We start from the raw sequence: 17,034 nt of genomic DNA, 5'->3' as shown, positions 1-17,034 counted from the left end.
GGACTCAGGCACAGCAGATAATTAACTCCAGACTTCTTCTTAAGCTTAGCTAGGGCTGAACACTAAAAATATCTAGCAGAAGGGCAGGATCTTTTTGTCCCACCTCTCAAGACTATCCTCATCACAGAACAAATGTGGTAAACATCAACCATCTTGCATTGTTCTCCTCCTGTTTCCTTGGGAAAGCAGCACTTCATCTTCTGCATGCTCCAAAGGCAGCCAATGTCTGATTCAGCTGGCCATGTCAGAAAATCCCTTCACAGACCCTTGGAGGCTGCCAAAATCAGGTGGAAGTGGGAAAGCTAGCAAGGAGGAAGAGACAAAGCCAAAACACAAGCAAGATAAAAAAAAAAAAAAAAAAAAAAAAAAAAAAAAAAAAAAAAAGGAAGCCTTGGACGTCTTCAAAGCCTCAGTTTAAGGTTCAGTCTCTTGCCAAAGAGAAATAACAGAGAGGACGACCAGAAGATGCCCCTTCTGTGCTCTGACAGCACCTATGAAGCAACGCAGCTGGGAAGTCTGAGCCTTGCTCACTCGCTCAGGGGAGAAGACTACTCCCCAGCCCTCCTCAATCTGTCTTGTACCCTAGGAGATTCTTTTCACAGGCTAATCCTTTCCCCTTGCAAGCAGGAAGGAAAAACTGCGCTCTTGTTTTCGCTTGCATGCATTACGCCCTATTACACAGTCAAGGTATGATTTTCTTTCCCACACAGTTCTGTCCCCAGAGTAGAGAAACAACAGGTCTGCAACACCAGCGGTACCTCCATTCATCCCCACACCCAGCTGGGCATTGTAACACTGCGCTTCCTATGAGTCCAGGCATATCTCACTAACAGATAAGCAGCGTGTAATTCCATCTAAAACATAAGAATTTCATTACAAAAAAAAAAAAAGGGGGAACTATGCCAAGGATGTTTTCACTACATCTCTTACTATTTGTTGTGATTTTGACCATCTGACATCCTGATGACAAATAAATCCAGCAAAGTTAAAAAATATTCTCCAAAATAAAGACAATATTTTGTTTTGTCCTGACCACAGGGATTTTGACTCAAGAGGGAGCTAGGTAGCTGGTTTTAGAAGCAGAGTATTTCCACATTTTTACCCATTTACATTTGAAATTTAAAAAATTAATTAAACCTGCCTATGTTCACAATTGATCTTGTTGACAACAAGACAACTAAGATTTATTTCCTACAGCAAAACTGATGACTGCATACTGACCGTGACTTTCACTGAGAGATCTCATACTACTTAAATTCAATTGTGCTATCTTTTCCTGCAAATTGCAGAAAAGCATTCAAGAAATCCTTCATTTTCACCTCCTGTTATCGGATGAGGATTCAAAGGATATTCAACTCCTCCCAAGCAGAGAAAAGTAAAAGTAGATACAAAGCCTAGTTACATCATGCAGGTATTCTTTCTTTCCATTAGAAAATTGCCATGGTATGTGATATATTTTCCTACATAAACATAAATTTTTAACTAAGCAAAAGTAACCACTCAAGCCTGATAGGTTTGTCACATAGCTGAGTCCACTATACATTTTCATACAGTTTGTCAAACAGGTGTTATTACCAGATAGAAAATTTCAACAGTAGTGTGGGGCAAGATTTGCAATTTAGCAAGGTGAAGGATCCACTCTTGACCAGGGCTATCTGTGTGACAGCCTGTCTGTCAGTGGTAATGCACAAATCCCCAGTGGCTTTGGGGCTGCCCCAGATATTTTAAGAGAAGAGTTACCTCATGGGATGCACCCACAGCTTCTAACTAGCTATACTCTCCAGCCCTGGAATTCCCCATGGCCAAGGAGGGAATGTAGCACACTCCTCCCACCAGCCTGCCCATGTTTGTTGCTGTGCATCAACTATTTGCATTCTTTTATTTATTGAATAAAAGGTGGAATGAAAAACAAAGACCGTTCACAAAGTATGGCTTGCATTTACCTGTGTTATGTTAAAGCAAAGAAGAACATCTCCAGCGGGCTGCCTGAAGAAGGTGCCTTCAGCTTCTCCCTGGCTAATCAGCACCAGGCCAGGGCTGGGATGAGGAAGGAGGGAGGGGAAAGCCTCTTGGCCATCTGGCCCTACCCTTCTGGCAGTTGTGTTCCTTTTTTTGTCACTGAACTGTAAAATGGGAAACAGTCACACAAGATTTGTTCCTTTCACAAATAAGGAGGGAGCTGGAACTGATTTATATTACGTAAGTTTTACAGTAAAGGCTTTACTCTCTTAAGTGACAAGGAATGCTAGTATGAACCAGATGAATTGGTGAAAACTTCATGTCTGGACTGAGTCTACCAAACCAAACATGTGACCCCACGTCTTATCACCCCCACCCATAAATTCAAAGCATATGACACACAACCATTGCACCACAGTCTACGGAAGTTGTTTAGTTAATTATATTAAAGTTTATTTACGTATACTCATTTAAAGCAGAAGAGAAGGGTTGTAGCTAGAGAAAACAGGCATTGCTCCATTTCTAAATAATAGTTGTACAAAAGCATGTAACAAAACTATTGCTTAACTAAGTCAAGGGTTAAACCTCACTACCATGATAGAAAGATCCAAGATCATTCTCTGCTGTAAATGAATCCTACTGCAGCTCAGTCTTCCTGCTAACAGGCAGTATTAGTATAACTCAGAGGAAAATTCTGAAATAACCTTGTTTGCCATAAATGCATGGAATTGCACATTATAAGATCAGTGTTTCCTTCATTCCAGCAAGTGTTAATTAGGCATTTTCTAAGATAGAGAAATGTCAAACTTTCAGCCAGCCAGCATCAAAACTAATCGTAACCCAAACCTTTAGCAGCAGTGAAAGTAACAACTAGAAAATGAAAACGAACACAACCACACTTTAAAGCATCACATAAAAAGCATCAAGGAAAGAATTAACAACATTCTATCTCCTTGTTAGATTCCTGATGAAGAGCCACATACATTGCTAAATTACAAGTTACAAAAAACACTACAAAAGTGATCCAAGCAGGGGCATGCAAGAAGGCTCCTGCTCTTAGATGCCCCAGGTGAGCAACCACTGCCTGTGAAACAGGAGCCTAGCAGCAACAAGCCTGCTCACTCAGGAGAAAAAGAAATACAGCTGAAGGGCAGCAGAGGACAAGGCACCAGGAGGAGACCCTATGCCATGTGCCAGTTGGCCCTGTAGGTCTCTTTACTACAGCAGCTATGGAGTTCCTAATCGACATTGATGTGGCTAAGGTAGTCTTTGATCTCTGATAACACCTGTGAATTCCCCAGTGGGGATTTAGCTATTCAACCATCCTATTTAACCTAACTGAAAGTTGACTAAATAAAGCAATTTCTCTTTCAGTGCCCAAGCATTCAAAACACTTTGTATTCTCCTCATTGTTCTTGGATTATGAGGGAGAATAGACACGTGCATTCACCAAGCTAAGCAGAAGCATACGAGAACTCAAAAGCCTACTTTTTTAAAAAATACAAAGAAATCTTTTGTTTAAAAGTAGACAGTTATTAAAGCTGTAAAAAAATGGAGTGCAGTTAGAGCTATGCAACAGAGCTCTCCGCTGGTTTTAGAAAAATACAGTCATAAACACCATGGTGGAATCACATTTGAGGCTGACATAGCCAATGATCAGTAGACAGCCTAGTCTCTGCTGAAGTCAGTCACAGCTCCTGCAGGTATTCAGACCCAGGCCCAAACATGAAGGTTCTTAAAAGTCTGTAAACATATTATATTTTTTTTTATATTTACCTTTAGGGTTTTAATTAATTTGAAACTGGTTTAAATTGAAACTTAAGAAGTGTAAAATGTCTGATTTAAAATGACACCGGGGACCCAACACATACACAAGAAGAAAGGAGATTATATTAAGTGTATTGTTTGATCTTCAGAGAAGAGGGAAGAAACGTTTTGTATTTTGCAGCCTTAGAGGTATGATATGCAAATCCCTACATGGAAGCAGCAGAAGGAATTGCCTCACCTTCAGGAAAACAGCCATAAAACTTAGTAAACAAAATAGTTATAACAAACATTGCCATTGTAATCTTGCTTATTCTGAACAAGTCAGTCAGTTGGCAATAATACTCCAATATCCCTCTTTGATACTGCAGAAGTTGATGCTCATGTAAGCACATGGATGTGACTTACCCTGCTCTCCCCATCCAAAACAAATCAGCAGCCTTCCAACAAGAGGGGCACAAGCACAAAAGTTCCCTTCATTTAAGGCAGAGCTTGGAAAGCTTAGGAAGGAGTGCATTTTAAGGCACCACCTGCAGTCTTACCCAGCCCAGCAGGTCCCTTCCAGCTTTCTTTACCTTCCACAGGGCCCACAACCACCTACCCGGATACTGCAGCTTGAGGAAAGCAGTTGGTGCTTCCTGGCACAAGACTCATAGTCAGAGCAGTCACAGATTACACCCTCAATTCTCCAACTGGACTGAAGAATCAGCAGCCTGCCACGAAAACCAATAGTGCCCCATTTTCCCAGTAGCCACCTCTCAGTTAATCAACCCAAAGGTTTGCTGTCAGCCCTCAAATTTATAACCTCCTCCCCGAGCTCTGATTGGTTCCAGTTTCTGCGACTGACCTGCACAGCTGTCAGAAGACAACTGCAAGGGACCCACTCCACCGGCCTGCCTGTCACCTGCACATCTCTCCATCCACTAATCACTGCTGGATCTTTCAACTGAGCACTGCCCTGCAGAAATACAGGACTCTCACAGGCTTAAAAATTACCAACTGCTGCAAAAGAGACAAAAGAGTTTTCGGGACGTATTTTAAGGCAGGTTGTTTAGGAACAGCTGATGAAGAAGAAGCAACATGAAGGAAAGGTTGCAAAATGGGATATTTTTCATGCTGCTGGTGCACTGTCACATGGAATGGCACTGCCAGCTAATTGATGATACTTTTAAATAACTGTCATGCACCTAAGGAGCCAATTGCCTTGGACTTGAAATGGCAACTGGACTTTTGCTTATGTTTCTGTTACTGATTGTCCAACCTACTTGACATTCACACTGCCAGGAAGCAAGGCAACGTTCAGGCTTTACGTGACCTTCAGAGTCATCTAAGAGACAGGAAAAAATAGGCCTATGCTACACCTTAGCATGTGTGTGCCCACCAGCTCCTGACCCAGTATCCTTGCAGCACATAATTTAACCTGAACAGACAAGATCCAAAGATCAGAACCAAAACTAGAAAGGATGGATTAAAAAAAAAAATGTAAATGAGTGGGGGGAAATAAGATCACTTGGTCCAAGCAGCTGAAGCCAGAAAGCCTAAAATCAGCTAAGCACGCAAACTTGGATAGGAAGCCAGATGGGGAAACATTTGACCTGGTACCATTATTCAATAGGCAATTCAAAATACAGCATTTAAAATTCTTGCTTGCTCTAGCCAAGTATTTTCACTCGAATATCTCCAGGAAAAAAAAAAAAAAAAGAAAAAAAAAAAAGCTAAAGTGGCAGAAAATCATAACTGATCTCCACCAATTTTTAAACCACAGTTCATATTTACAGATGCTATGTTCAATACCTGCCAAATTCTGGTTAAAGAATCAAACATGAAGCTGTGAGGTAAAGGGATTATATGTTTTAAGACATTCCTCGTACATTCTTCCTGGAAGCAATGTCAAGGCATGTGCAGGACAAGGAGGTGATCCGAGACAGCCAGCAAGGCCTCATCAAGGGCAAATCGTGCCTGACGAATCTTGTGGCCTTCTCTGATGGAGTGACTGCAACAATTGACAAGGGAAGACCGACTGATGTCATCTACCCGGACTTCTGCAAAGTCTCTGACACGGTCCCATACAACATCCCAATTTCTAAATTGGAGAGAGATGGATTTGAAGGGTGGTCATTTTACTGGATAAGGAATTGGCGTGAAGGCCGCAGCCAAAGAGTTGTGGTCAATGGCTCTATGTCCAGGTGGATGCCGGTGACAAGTGGTGTCTCTCAGGGGTCCAATTGGGACCAGTACTGTTTAATGTCTTTATCAAGGTCACAGACAGTGGGATCAAGAGTACCATCAGCAAGGCTGCAGATGACACCAAGCTGAGCGGTGCAGTTGATACAACAGAAGGAATGGATGCCATCCAGAGGGACCCGGACAAGCTTGAAAAGTGGGCCCATGTGAACCTGATGAGGTTCAACAAGCCCAAGTGCAAGGTGCTGCACCTGGGTCGGGGCAATCCCAGACATGAGCACAGACTGGCAGATGAACCCGTTGAGAGCAGTCCTGCAGAGAAGGACTTGGGGGCTCTGGTGGACAAAAAGCTCGACATGAGCCAGCAGTGTGTGCCTGCAGCCCAGAAGGCCAACTGCGTCCTGGGCTGCACCAACAGAGGGGTGGGCAGCAGGTGAAGGGAGGGGATGGTGCCCCTCTGCTCTGCCCTTGTGAGGCCCCACCTGCAGTGCTGCGTCCAGGGCTGGGGCCCCCAGCACAAGAAGGATGTGGGGCTGTTAGAGCAGGTCCAGAGGCGGCCACAAAGTTGATCAGAGGGCTGGAGAACCCGTCCTATGAAGACAGGCTGAGAGAGAAGGCTCCAGGGAGACCTCAACGCAGTACCTAACAAATGCTTATAAAAAAGATGGAGAGCAACTTTTTGCTTGGGCAGATAATGATACGACAAGGGGGAATGGTTTTAAACTAAAAGAGGGGCGATGGAGATTAGAGGTTAGGAAGAAGTTCTTCATTCAGAGGGTGGGAAGTCACTGGCATAGGTTGCCCAGAGAGGCTGTGGATGCCCCATCCCTGGAGGTGTTCAAGGCCAGTTTGGATGGGCTTTGAGCAACCTGGTCTAGTGTGTGATATCCCTTTCCCTGGCAGGGGAGTTGGAATAGGGTGATTTTTATGGTCCCTTCCAACCCAAACCATTCTGTGACTCTATGATATGCTGGAGTTGATTAATGTGACTACTCTGCACTCAAGTCCACATATTTACCTAGAACTATGCACCTTCCAAAACTGCATATTAAAGTAACAGAAATTCAATTCAGGTAGTTTTCAGTTTCCTGTAGTGACCCCTGAACAAGAATACTTGTCTGTAGACAACAAATTGAATTAGGAGGCTTACTGGAAGCAGTGGATGACCTGCCCCATTAAGCCAGCTGACATTTTATTGTAATCTCTGACTGAAGGGTCTATTCATGGAATTCTGCTTTCATTTCAAGGTTTCTCTTACTTAATCCTCTGTGGTATATTATATGTTCTTCCTACAGGAAGGTTATGCTACTAGGATTTCTTTGTATGAAACACAGCTGGCATTTGCCATCATATAATTTTTATATGGTCTCTTCAGCCAAACCTTAAATTAAGATGCATTTTTCTCACATAGAAACACTGGGCCCCATATATAAGAGTCACCTAAATAAAGCTCTGTTTGTGAGCAGCACACTCTACTGGGACTGCCAAGATTTGGTCTCTTCTTCATTATCTTCTCTATCAATATTCTTTGACATAATTAACTCACTTCTTAATCTGGCATGTGCTCTGTGCTGTTGAACTCCAACATGTTTTGATTTGATATAGTGTAATAGACATTTGTAATACTTTTTTCCCAGCACATTACATATAAACAGCAATTCTCTTGAACTAAGCCTGTAAAATATGGCAAAATAATAGGATACAAGTCTTCATGTTCACTTATTTTAGTCTTCATGTTGATCTACAATATATTATTTCTCATTTATGTAACTCCATAATGTGTTTGGAGCTTTGTCTGTCAGACTTATGGCCACACAAACAGTATGACTGCGTCACCCAGATACCTATAAAACACGTATTGAGGAATAAAGGCATGCTCTTGGGGTTAGCACAGGACCATATTGGGTTAAGTACGTTATTTCTCTGTTCTCTTTTGCTATTAGAAAATGTACTGCATTACAACAATCAGAGTCCTTATCTAAATGACAGGGCATTAAAACCCTTCAAGAAATACATTGATCATATTCCTCGTTTATCCTACTTAGAGGGATGGCAGAGTAGAGCAGTTTGATTTCATTTACTCTTTTTTTAAAAACTGGTATCTTCAGTCTTTGTAAACAAAACTGTCTGTCTACTATTTGCTGCTGCTTTCTTTTTTTTTTTTTTGCCTTTTTTTTGTTGACTGCAGCCCATCTGTCTTCAAAGTAAAAAGTAAGTTAACCCTCCCACTACATTTCTTGGAATGTCTTGGATTGCTCCTGTGAATTTGACATGTCAGTTGACTTCAGTGCCTGGACACCTTCTACTGGATGAAGGACAAAACAAAAACAACAACAACAACAAAACTATGTAGTCTGTGTTATGATCGTCTCCCAGTCAGTGTTCTGATAGACATGAACATACTAGAGTTTTATCTGCTAACACAAAACTGCTTCCTACATCAGGGCTCAGCATATTTGCCATATGCTATGCCCACCTCTTTGGAGACTTGCATTGTTTTCTGTCTTTTCCCTGGATGTAAAAAATAATAATAAATAAATAATAATTTTAAAAGCCTAAACTAGGGTTTTCCTTACTATTTCCTTACAGATTACTTTCTTAGGCAATTAATTTTGTCTTTCACTCTGCCATCCTGATTGCCACAAATGCAGTTCCTCGCTAGGAGAGTGGCTCTGGAAGCCCAAGTGCGTTGTGCTGTTCAGATACCCTGCAGCGAGCAGGGGCCTCACTGACTCAGAAGCCCAGAAGTGGTATCTTGGAGGAGGCCCAACATGAGCAAAAACTAAGGCCTCTGACATACTTCTCTGCTTGTTCAAAGAACAGTTGGGAGTGCTGTCAAAGGTTATTCAAGGATATCCACATCTCTGGATTGGCCAGACTACCATATTTATTTAAAATCCATCCTACACACATCAAATAGTTTTGTTTCAATATTTTGGAGGAATATTATGTCTCAGGAAACTATCAGATTTCTGTGCTTTCTCACCATATGTCTTCCCTACCTAAAATCTCTACAAATTTGTATCCATTGAGCATGGGGTTCAGCATAAACCCTTAGTGAGCAGCTTTTAAAAATGTCATTGAGAGAACTGACAGAGAAAGGGCACTGGCTTGCAGATCCCTGATGATCCTTCCAGCAAAACGTTTAAACAAATCCTTAAAGTCCACTTACAAATATTCCAAAACCAACTGTTTTATTCACATATTTGGGATTAAGCAAGTTCTTAAACGATCTATAAGATCAGGTTTTGAGGGGTCTTTTTTTCCTTTTTTTAAAGAGTTCACTAGATAGTTGAAAAGATTTGGTTTTCCACTTGCAATTGTTGCACAAATTTGGCATGAACTGCACTCAGGCAACCTGACACAATTGTTATTCATTATTCTAGGAACCCTAAATGCTGACATAATGTGGTAATGTACAGGTTATTTTCAAGGGGAGCAGACTAGAGAAGGAGAAGAGGGTTCAACCTCACCATACTTAAAACCAGGGCTGACTTCAGGTTAAATACTGAAGTTCAAGGATGTCTTTGCTAAAATCAGACGCCTATATACACTTGTTTACACATGGTCACACATAGTCAAGCTTATTGTGGAACTTACAGGAATGAGACTAAAATTCTATGTAAGTCAGCCCCTAATCAATGGGCAACTGGTCACATATGCAGGTGGTCAAAGGCATTGGCTGTGGTCCGTGCCACATGACTGTGTTCAGTTGGTTGTGGAAACTGAAAAAACTTAACCATACTATTTAAAATTGCCGTCAGGTCAAAGCAGACCAACCTTCTGTAAATCCTAAAAGCAGAGGACAGCATTTCCAGTTCAATTACTGGGAGATATACTGGAGCTGTTACGTCAGCTCAATTCCTTAAACAGCAATCTCTGCTCCGCTCCCAGGTGGTCTTTGCTGAACTGACTGCATCTTAAAAAAATATCCTTAAGCTGGGCTTGAATTTACCACCTGGCTGTAGCTGGCAGCAGAATCTCAGTAGCAGACAAAGCTGGGTCTGGCCAAATAGTCTCTGTATTTACCTAGTTCCTTGGACATGTTTAAAAATGGTGCAGGTGTGTCAAAGAACTAGAGGATCTGTATTAGCAAGAGAACGTTTTCATAAATGCTTTGCTGTAGCCAGAGTTAAGCATATTCTCATTCTGAGAATGTACAAATTAGATCCCAACAGTGTGTCCTCAAAATCCTTTAAAATACTACAGAAAATTCTTTCAACTTTCACAAAAATTCAATTTTGAAATCTGTAGTTTCTACTACGTTGACATATGGAAAACCTCAACCAAATGCTGTCAAATAGTATGGCTTCTAAGCAGTCGATGGGACATTTGTATCTGTATTCATCTCTGCTCACTGTAATGCTTTCCTTCCTTGGACACACTTAGGATCACCTTCCAACCTCCCAAACAATCCAGAAAACAGATTTACAAGCATATCCACATATCCACAAAAGATGCACCTGCAAAAAAAAAAAAAAAAAACTAGTGGTCTTTCCTGAGCTCTATGGCAATTCAGTTTTTACCAGGCTGGAGTGAGAAAGACAGCTCTGATTAGATACACAGATACAGATTTTATTCTGGAAGCCAAGAAGACTTTATACTTGACATCTTTTAGACTTTATGCAGTACGTGCTGTACAAACAAGTACTGAGTTCACTAGAGGGGAAGATAATAATGGTAACAGACTTCTGGAAATGTTTTTGTTGAATGCTGTATAAATTAAGGGGTTTAGTCTAAGGCCAAAAAGAGATACAAGTGGAAGACGATTCACAGGGAATAGGGACAAATCAGAGGTGACAGAAGTAACAACTTTACTACTTATACAACTAGAACTGACCACAGAACAGAACTGCTAAAGTAACCCACAATAAAAAAATTAGGCAAAAGGCTTGACCAAGCATGCCTAGAAATAGCATGATAAATTAAGTACATCCACATGCCATATTTGTAGAGAAGCACTGAGAAGCAATCTCATACATTAGAGGTTAGATTTAAAACAAAACAAAACAAAAAGCACTGGTATTTGCCTATTTCACGTTCACACAGAGATTCCCTCTTGGAGATGCAATAGATTCTCCCTTCCTATCAATTTCATATTTAAAGCCCACCTACTACCCACCTATTAGAAACTTGCTTATTTTTTTAGCATCATAACACATAGAGAAATTTAAATATATAACTATATTTTCTGTTTATTTTATGCAGTTGTATTGCTTAAGTATTTATTTCCTGTAATATTTGCATTGTGTCAATTAGAATCATTCACATAAATCAATAATTTCAGTAAATGCCTTTTAAAACTGGTTCCTTGGAATCTCTTGTTTTTCTGGAATTGGTCCCTTGAAGTCTGTTGCTTGCCAGCTCATGTTTGAGTGTCTACAGTCTCAGCTCCCCATGTCTACTGCCTGTTCCAGCATGTGGTACTCCAGCTTGTGATGTGGTCACAGCTGCCCAGCATCTGCTAGTAGATCAAGGTAACTGTGCTACTGACCCAAGGAGCTGGAGGGAGATCTGGGCCATAATTTGACCACTCACAAATTTGCAGTGGTTCTCTAACCAACCTGCACTTCTTCTGTGCTTGAATATCAATAAGCACACCTAGAAAATGAAAGCAAACCTCCCTCTGATATAAAGTCTCTTTTCAGAATTTTTATAAGCAGCTCAGTTATGGAGGTAACATACATCAGTGAAATCCATTTTTGCCTCCTATCTTAACAAATAAATTAAGATGATCAAGAACCTCCTAGGATTTTGCAGACTGTAAGTTATGTCTAACATCTTAATGTTTTAGGTTGTGGAGCTACTAGTATTAGTATCTTAAGAGTTAGATGTGTCTTTTTCCACTATAAAATCTACAATAGTCACAGAGGACATCTCATCTAGGCAGGTAGACAGGTACTTCCAAAAGAAAATTATCTGTTTCTAAAGTAGGTATCTGATACTGACCATAGAGGGAGCCTAACTACCACCTAAGATTGGATGTCTTACTTCTGTGCAGCCAAGTTGGGTGAGATGAAATCCCCTCATAGTACATAAAGACAATTAAATGCAAAGCTTCAATTGGAGGTCTTGAAAGTAGAGGAGATGTCACACAGAGAGAGGTCCTGATGATTCTCAGCAAAACAAGATGACACAGATTAAGGGGAATGTAGGAATTCACAGCCAGTGCTGCTTTAGCTGGAGCAGTGTCCAAGCAATCTGCCATACAGCTGTTGTAAATGGTCCCAAATCCAGTAATACCCCAAAGAGAACTGAAAACTGTAGTTCAAGACACACCCTGGTATTCAGGCTGTGAAAGGCTTACATATCATGAGGCCCTTCTTTGCAACAGGAGTAGGGGCATGTTCATGGCAGATGACGGGAATCAGTGGGAGACAGCTATTTGAGTATCTCCAAACACAGGAGCTTAACGTGACTACAAGGATCTTTTTTGCTGGTATCCTGAGACACCAAATGTCTACACAAGCAGGCTGTCTAAACTCTATAGTGACTGATGCATTGCTAGTTTATAATTGTCCATGGAAGGGTTAGGATGCTGCAGGTAAAGGTCCTGGATTAGAACTTGATAAAACAGCTTGGAGACTGGGTAGACCCTTCGTTATCCAAAATAGGGATAAAACAAAATTCTCATTTCCATCGTAGTGAACAACTTACAGCAGAACACTTGCTGTCTCGAGTCTGTCAGAGCAGCTCAGCCAATACAGGTAAATCAGACTATAAGGGGACGCAAGGAATGCATAACATTTCCAAGAGACATACATACTGTGTCAAATAGCTGCATCCCAATCACTGCATGCCTGCTGATCACAAGCAGGCTGTTACCATTTCCAACTGCACTGCCATCGGCCCCTCACACGATGTCTGCATCTGGCTGGCAACTAACTCAGCTCAAAATTACTTGTGGTGCAAAACAGTTTTAGTGTGTCATCTCTTAAAATTAGGAAGAAAGCAGCCAATTTCTCAATAATGGGCAGAAGGGTGAAGATAAAAGAGAGTAAAGTCTCTGAGCCCTTGGAATTTCCAGCTTCAATGTCCCCCAGAGATAACCTACAAAACTTTACTGCCTTGCTGCCTTGAATGTATTTGTGAGCACACAGGGATACCCATGTTCGTGCGGCAGAGCCTGGAAACTCCATAGCTGCAGCAAGGATTATTTTCTAATATAAATAAAACAATATTCTAGGACTCCCTCCAGGGCCATTAAGCTTTCCTCTGCTCAGTTAGTTTTGGCTTTGGATGATTACAATAAAAATATATATTAACTGTGGTTAATATATATTTTCTCAAGCATTTGGGAATTCTGAGGGACACAAAGCAAAAAGGGAAAAAAAACTATTAATTAAAAATTCACATATGTATATATATACACATATATGACACTTAAAATGACTTTTAAATATTTTATATTACATATTGATCTATCTATATATATCTAGACAATTAAAATGCAGAGATATCTGATGACTCAGTCACATCAGAGCCTCCTCATCACCAGTCCTCACGTATTCATAGACTTTCTGCCCACCTGCTTCAGGTCTGACAATACAACTCCACCAGAACTTCCTCTAATGTGCCATGTTGGACTAATGTGCAATTAAATGTATCACTGTCTGAGCTGGGAGCAGCTGGCATGAAATGATGAGTCTATGTTATCAAACCCACATTGCCAGCAAGCTACTTACTGGGAGTGAGCATTCTCTTGTAATAACTCCCAAACCACACAGAGTTTGGGAGAACTAGCCTGGGCAAAATTCAAGCCTGGGATTGCTTTAACAATTAAACAATGCAGATGATCAGGGTTCAGTACCCAGCACTGTTTCATCTACTGCATAGACATAGACAGAAGATCTCCCAGGAAAATCCATTCTACATCACTGTCATTAAGCTAACTGAGTTTCTGCAGCAACATCAGCTGTTCAATGGAGTTACTCTGGCTTCTGAAATTCTGTACCTCTGCCACTGGTCCAATCCCTGGCCTGAGGTCTCTTGTGCAGCCCCTCTCATCCATCTCTATGTTTGATCTGGACAGGCTGGAGCGATGGGCTGAGGTCAACTGCATGAAGTTCAACAAGGCCAAGTGCCAGGTCCTGCACCTGGGGCGCAACAACCCCAAGCAGAGCTACAGGCTGGGAGATGAGTGGTTGGAAAGCTGCCTGGCAGAGAAGGACCTGGGAGTATTGGTTGATAGTCGGCTGAATATGAGCCAGCAGTGTGCTCAGGTGGCCAAGAAGGCCAACAGCATCCTGGCCTGCATAAGAAGCAGTGTGGCCAGCAGGGCTAGGGAAGTGATTGTGCCCCTGTACTCGGCTCTGGTGAGGCCGCACCTCGAGTACTGTGTTCAGTTTTGGGCCCCTTGCTACAAGAAGGACATGGAGGTGCTCGAGCGAGTCCAGAGAAGGGCGACCAAGCTGGTGAGGGGTCTGGAGAACAAGTCTTACGAGGAGCGGCTGAGGGAGCTGGGGTTGTTCAGCCTGGAGAAGAGGAGGCTCAGGGGCGACCTTATCGCTCTCTACAGTTACCTTAAAGGAGGCTGTAGCAAGGTGGGGGTTGGTCTGTTCTCCCACGTGCCTGGTGACAGGATGAGGGGGAATGGGCAAAAGTTGCGACAGGGGAGTTTTAGGTTGGATGTTAGGAAGTACTTCTTTACCGAAAGGGTTGTTAGGCATTGGAATGGGCTGCCCAGGGAGGTGGTGGAGTCACCATCCCTGGAGGTCTTTAAAAGACGTTTAGATGTAGAGCTTAGCGATATGGTTTAGTGGAGTACTTAGTGTTAGGTCGGAGGTTGGACTCGATGATCTTGAGGTCTCTTCCAACCTAGAAATCTGTGATACGTGATACTGTTTTCAACCCCTGACGGATTTCTCAATGTCTGGCTCAAGTGAGTGGCCAAAGCAAAGTTGGATTCAAGAACTCCAACCCTGTTCACCACAATAAGGCTTCTGATCGCTGTAATGGAAATTTCTGCCCTCTCCTTGTCACACAGACCTGACCAGAATCCACCACCCATACACCTTGCTAGAGCTGTACATCCCACAGCCTTTCCTGCACAGTTCCTTTTTCCTTTCCAGCATTCACACACAGTGAGTCTCTGACCACAGTTTCATAGTCAGAACATTGACAAATTCCAGCTGAAGAAAGAAAGCCCAGTGTGATGAACTACAAATAAGAAACAGTCCAGGTCCATAAATGCTGGCAGGCACTGGCCTTGCTTCTGTCCCACAACAAGGGAGGCCAGAAGTTCTATTCTTCGAAGCCCGTCAGTTCCTATACAACAAATTAGAGTCTCTTTGCGAGCAGAAAAACTGCTAGAGGGATGCAGGCAGCCAAGCCTGAGAGTCTTTCACTGGCTGGCCTTTCTTTAGAGAGGCAGGATGCTGGAAAGTGGGATCTGAATAGCATCCGAGCTCACACAGTCAGGCTTCCTATCTTGGCCTCCACGTGTATTCTTGTAACCAAAGCCCTGATGCAGCTACCTAACTGCGCACATGAGATGCATGGCCTGGCTCACCTATGGAGGAACTGAGAATGGGCTCTTTGTCCTGAGCTGACAGCAGTACGCACTGATCCAAATGCACCCAGATGAATGAGGAAGCCATTGCTGTGGAGAAATGCTGTAGCTCTTGCAAAGGAGGTGCAGTCATAACTGCTATTCCCCATTAGCACCGGGCAAAGTTAATATGCTGCCGTGCACCAGGCAATGTATGCATCTACCCAGACTGCAGGGATCTGTGATAACAGGCACCAGACAGTGAACTATCAGCACTACAGCACAAAACTGTATTGTCTGTTAGCAGTGAACAATGACTACATGAATCTGTTTTCACAAGCACAACAGAGATCCAATCAGCTGCAGGCTCTGGAGGACTGGAAATAAGCAAAAGCTTCCCAAACACAGTCTGTGAATAAAAAAGAGCCCAGAAGGCAGGAGCAGTCTATTCACCACAAAGAAATATGTCCAATGAACATTAACACCCTGAGAAAATTAAATACTGAGGATTTTTTTTGGCACATACTAGAAAGCTAAATGTATTTCCTTAACTGCAAATAGTTATTAAACACAATAGATTATACAAATAGATAAAAAAGCAACATTTCATAACTAGGTATATCTTTGCTCTCAGAAATGTTCCTGTGAAATTAAAGAGACTTCCTTGCTGGAGCAACAGGGTGTTAAGGCACCTGCAATACATTTAACCACTTCAGCTGCCTAACAGTGCTGTGCTGTGGGAAAGGCACCTTCCCCTGCTCATGTTGTTCAAGTGCAGTTTATTGCTGTAAAATGCTGAACTGTGAAGTTTCAGAGGAGTATTGCACAAATGCAACACTGACACTGCAGAAGCAGCACATACATTTCACTGCTAACAAAAATACTCTTGAAATCAGAATCAAGCCCATCAACATTAGTAGGAAGTATAACATAGCTGGGCATTTACTTATATTTGAAGGAGAACTAATTATAGCAACATAAAACACCAGGATCAGACTTTATATTTACTAATAGTGTTTGATTTACCGCTGACATGTTTAATCCAGAAAGGGTCTCAACCTGAGTGGGAAGAATCCCAGAGGTACTATGTCCCAGGGTGTCCTTGACCTTCTGTCAGTTCTGAAGACCTACTCAAGGAACTAAGGATTCCTTATGTTGTAATCACCTGCACTACAACCAAGGCTGGTTGGCATCCTATTGCACCAAAGTGTCAGTGCTAGTTATCTCAAGGGTTAGCAGGATTTAATGTTATTACTCCAGCTAGCCAACTGCATCTTTGAGGACTCACCCTTCAAAAGCTGTCTGCATTTACCTGCTTGATTGTGCTTTCCAGGCAAAAGTATGGTCCTCTCAAACCAGACATAAAAGTTATGACCCAAACAAGATGCAGGTACAAAGATAGAAGCCCTAGCAGTGAAGCCACCAGTGAGTGAAAGCCCCTGAATATCACACTTGCACAGCATTCGATTCCAATTCAGTACCTATTGTTGTACAAGTCGTCAAACCCCTGGTCCTCCTTTATGCAGGAGCAACAATGATGTAACTTTGAGCAAGAAATGTGAATCTTTAACAATTAAAAAAAGTTAACAGACTTGTATTCAGAGGGCTGCAAATGAGTTTCACATTCTGGGAGGAGA

The 17,034-nt window shown here is 42.1% G+C and overlaps 1 protein-coding gene and 1 long non-coding RNA gene across 4 annotated transcripts in view; one reads left to right on the top strand and one right to left on the bottom strand.

Moving 5' to 3' along the window:
- LOC308185138 overlaps positions 1-17,034 on the top strand; it is a 210,939-nt gene that overhangs the window by 55,171 nt on the left and 138,734 nt on the right. The window lies entirely within an intron of this gene.
- The window catches only part of LOC308185134 (uncharacterized protein), a 163,477-nt gene that overhangs the window by 89,360 nt on the left and 57,083 nt on the right, over positions 1-17,034 (bottom strand). For 2 of the 3 annotated variants that reach the window (XR_013943139.1, XM_080572901.1), the window contains exon 1: positions 1,944-3,538. The exons of the other annotated variant lie outside the window; for it this stretch is intronic. The gene's annotated coding sequence lies outside the window, so the exon portion shown is untranslated. Of the gene's footprint in view, positions 1-1,943; positions 3,539-17,034 lie in introns of those variants that run through there. 3 annotated transcript variants of the gene reach the window in all.

The sequence above is a fragment of the Anser brachyrhynchus genome, assembly GCF_964034855.1.
Source record: "Anser brachyrhynchus genome assembly, chromosome: Z".
Taxonomy (NCBI): Eukaryota; Metazoa; Chordata; class Aves; order Anseriformes; family Anatidae; genus Anser; species Anser brachyrhynchus.
The sequence above is the reverse complement of the archived record's forward strand: the minus strand, read 5'-3'. Positions and strand labels throughout refer to the sequence as shown.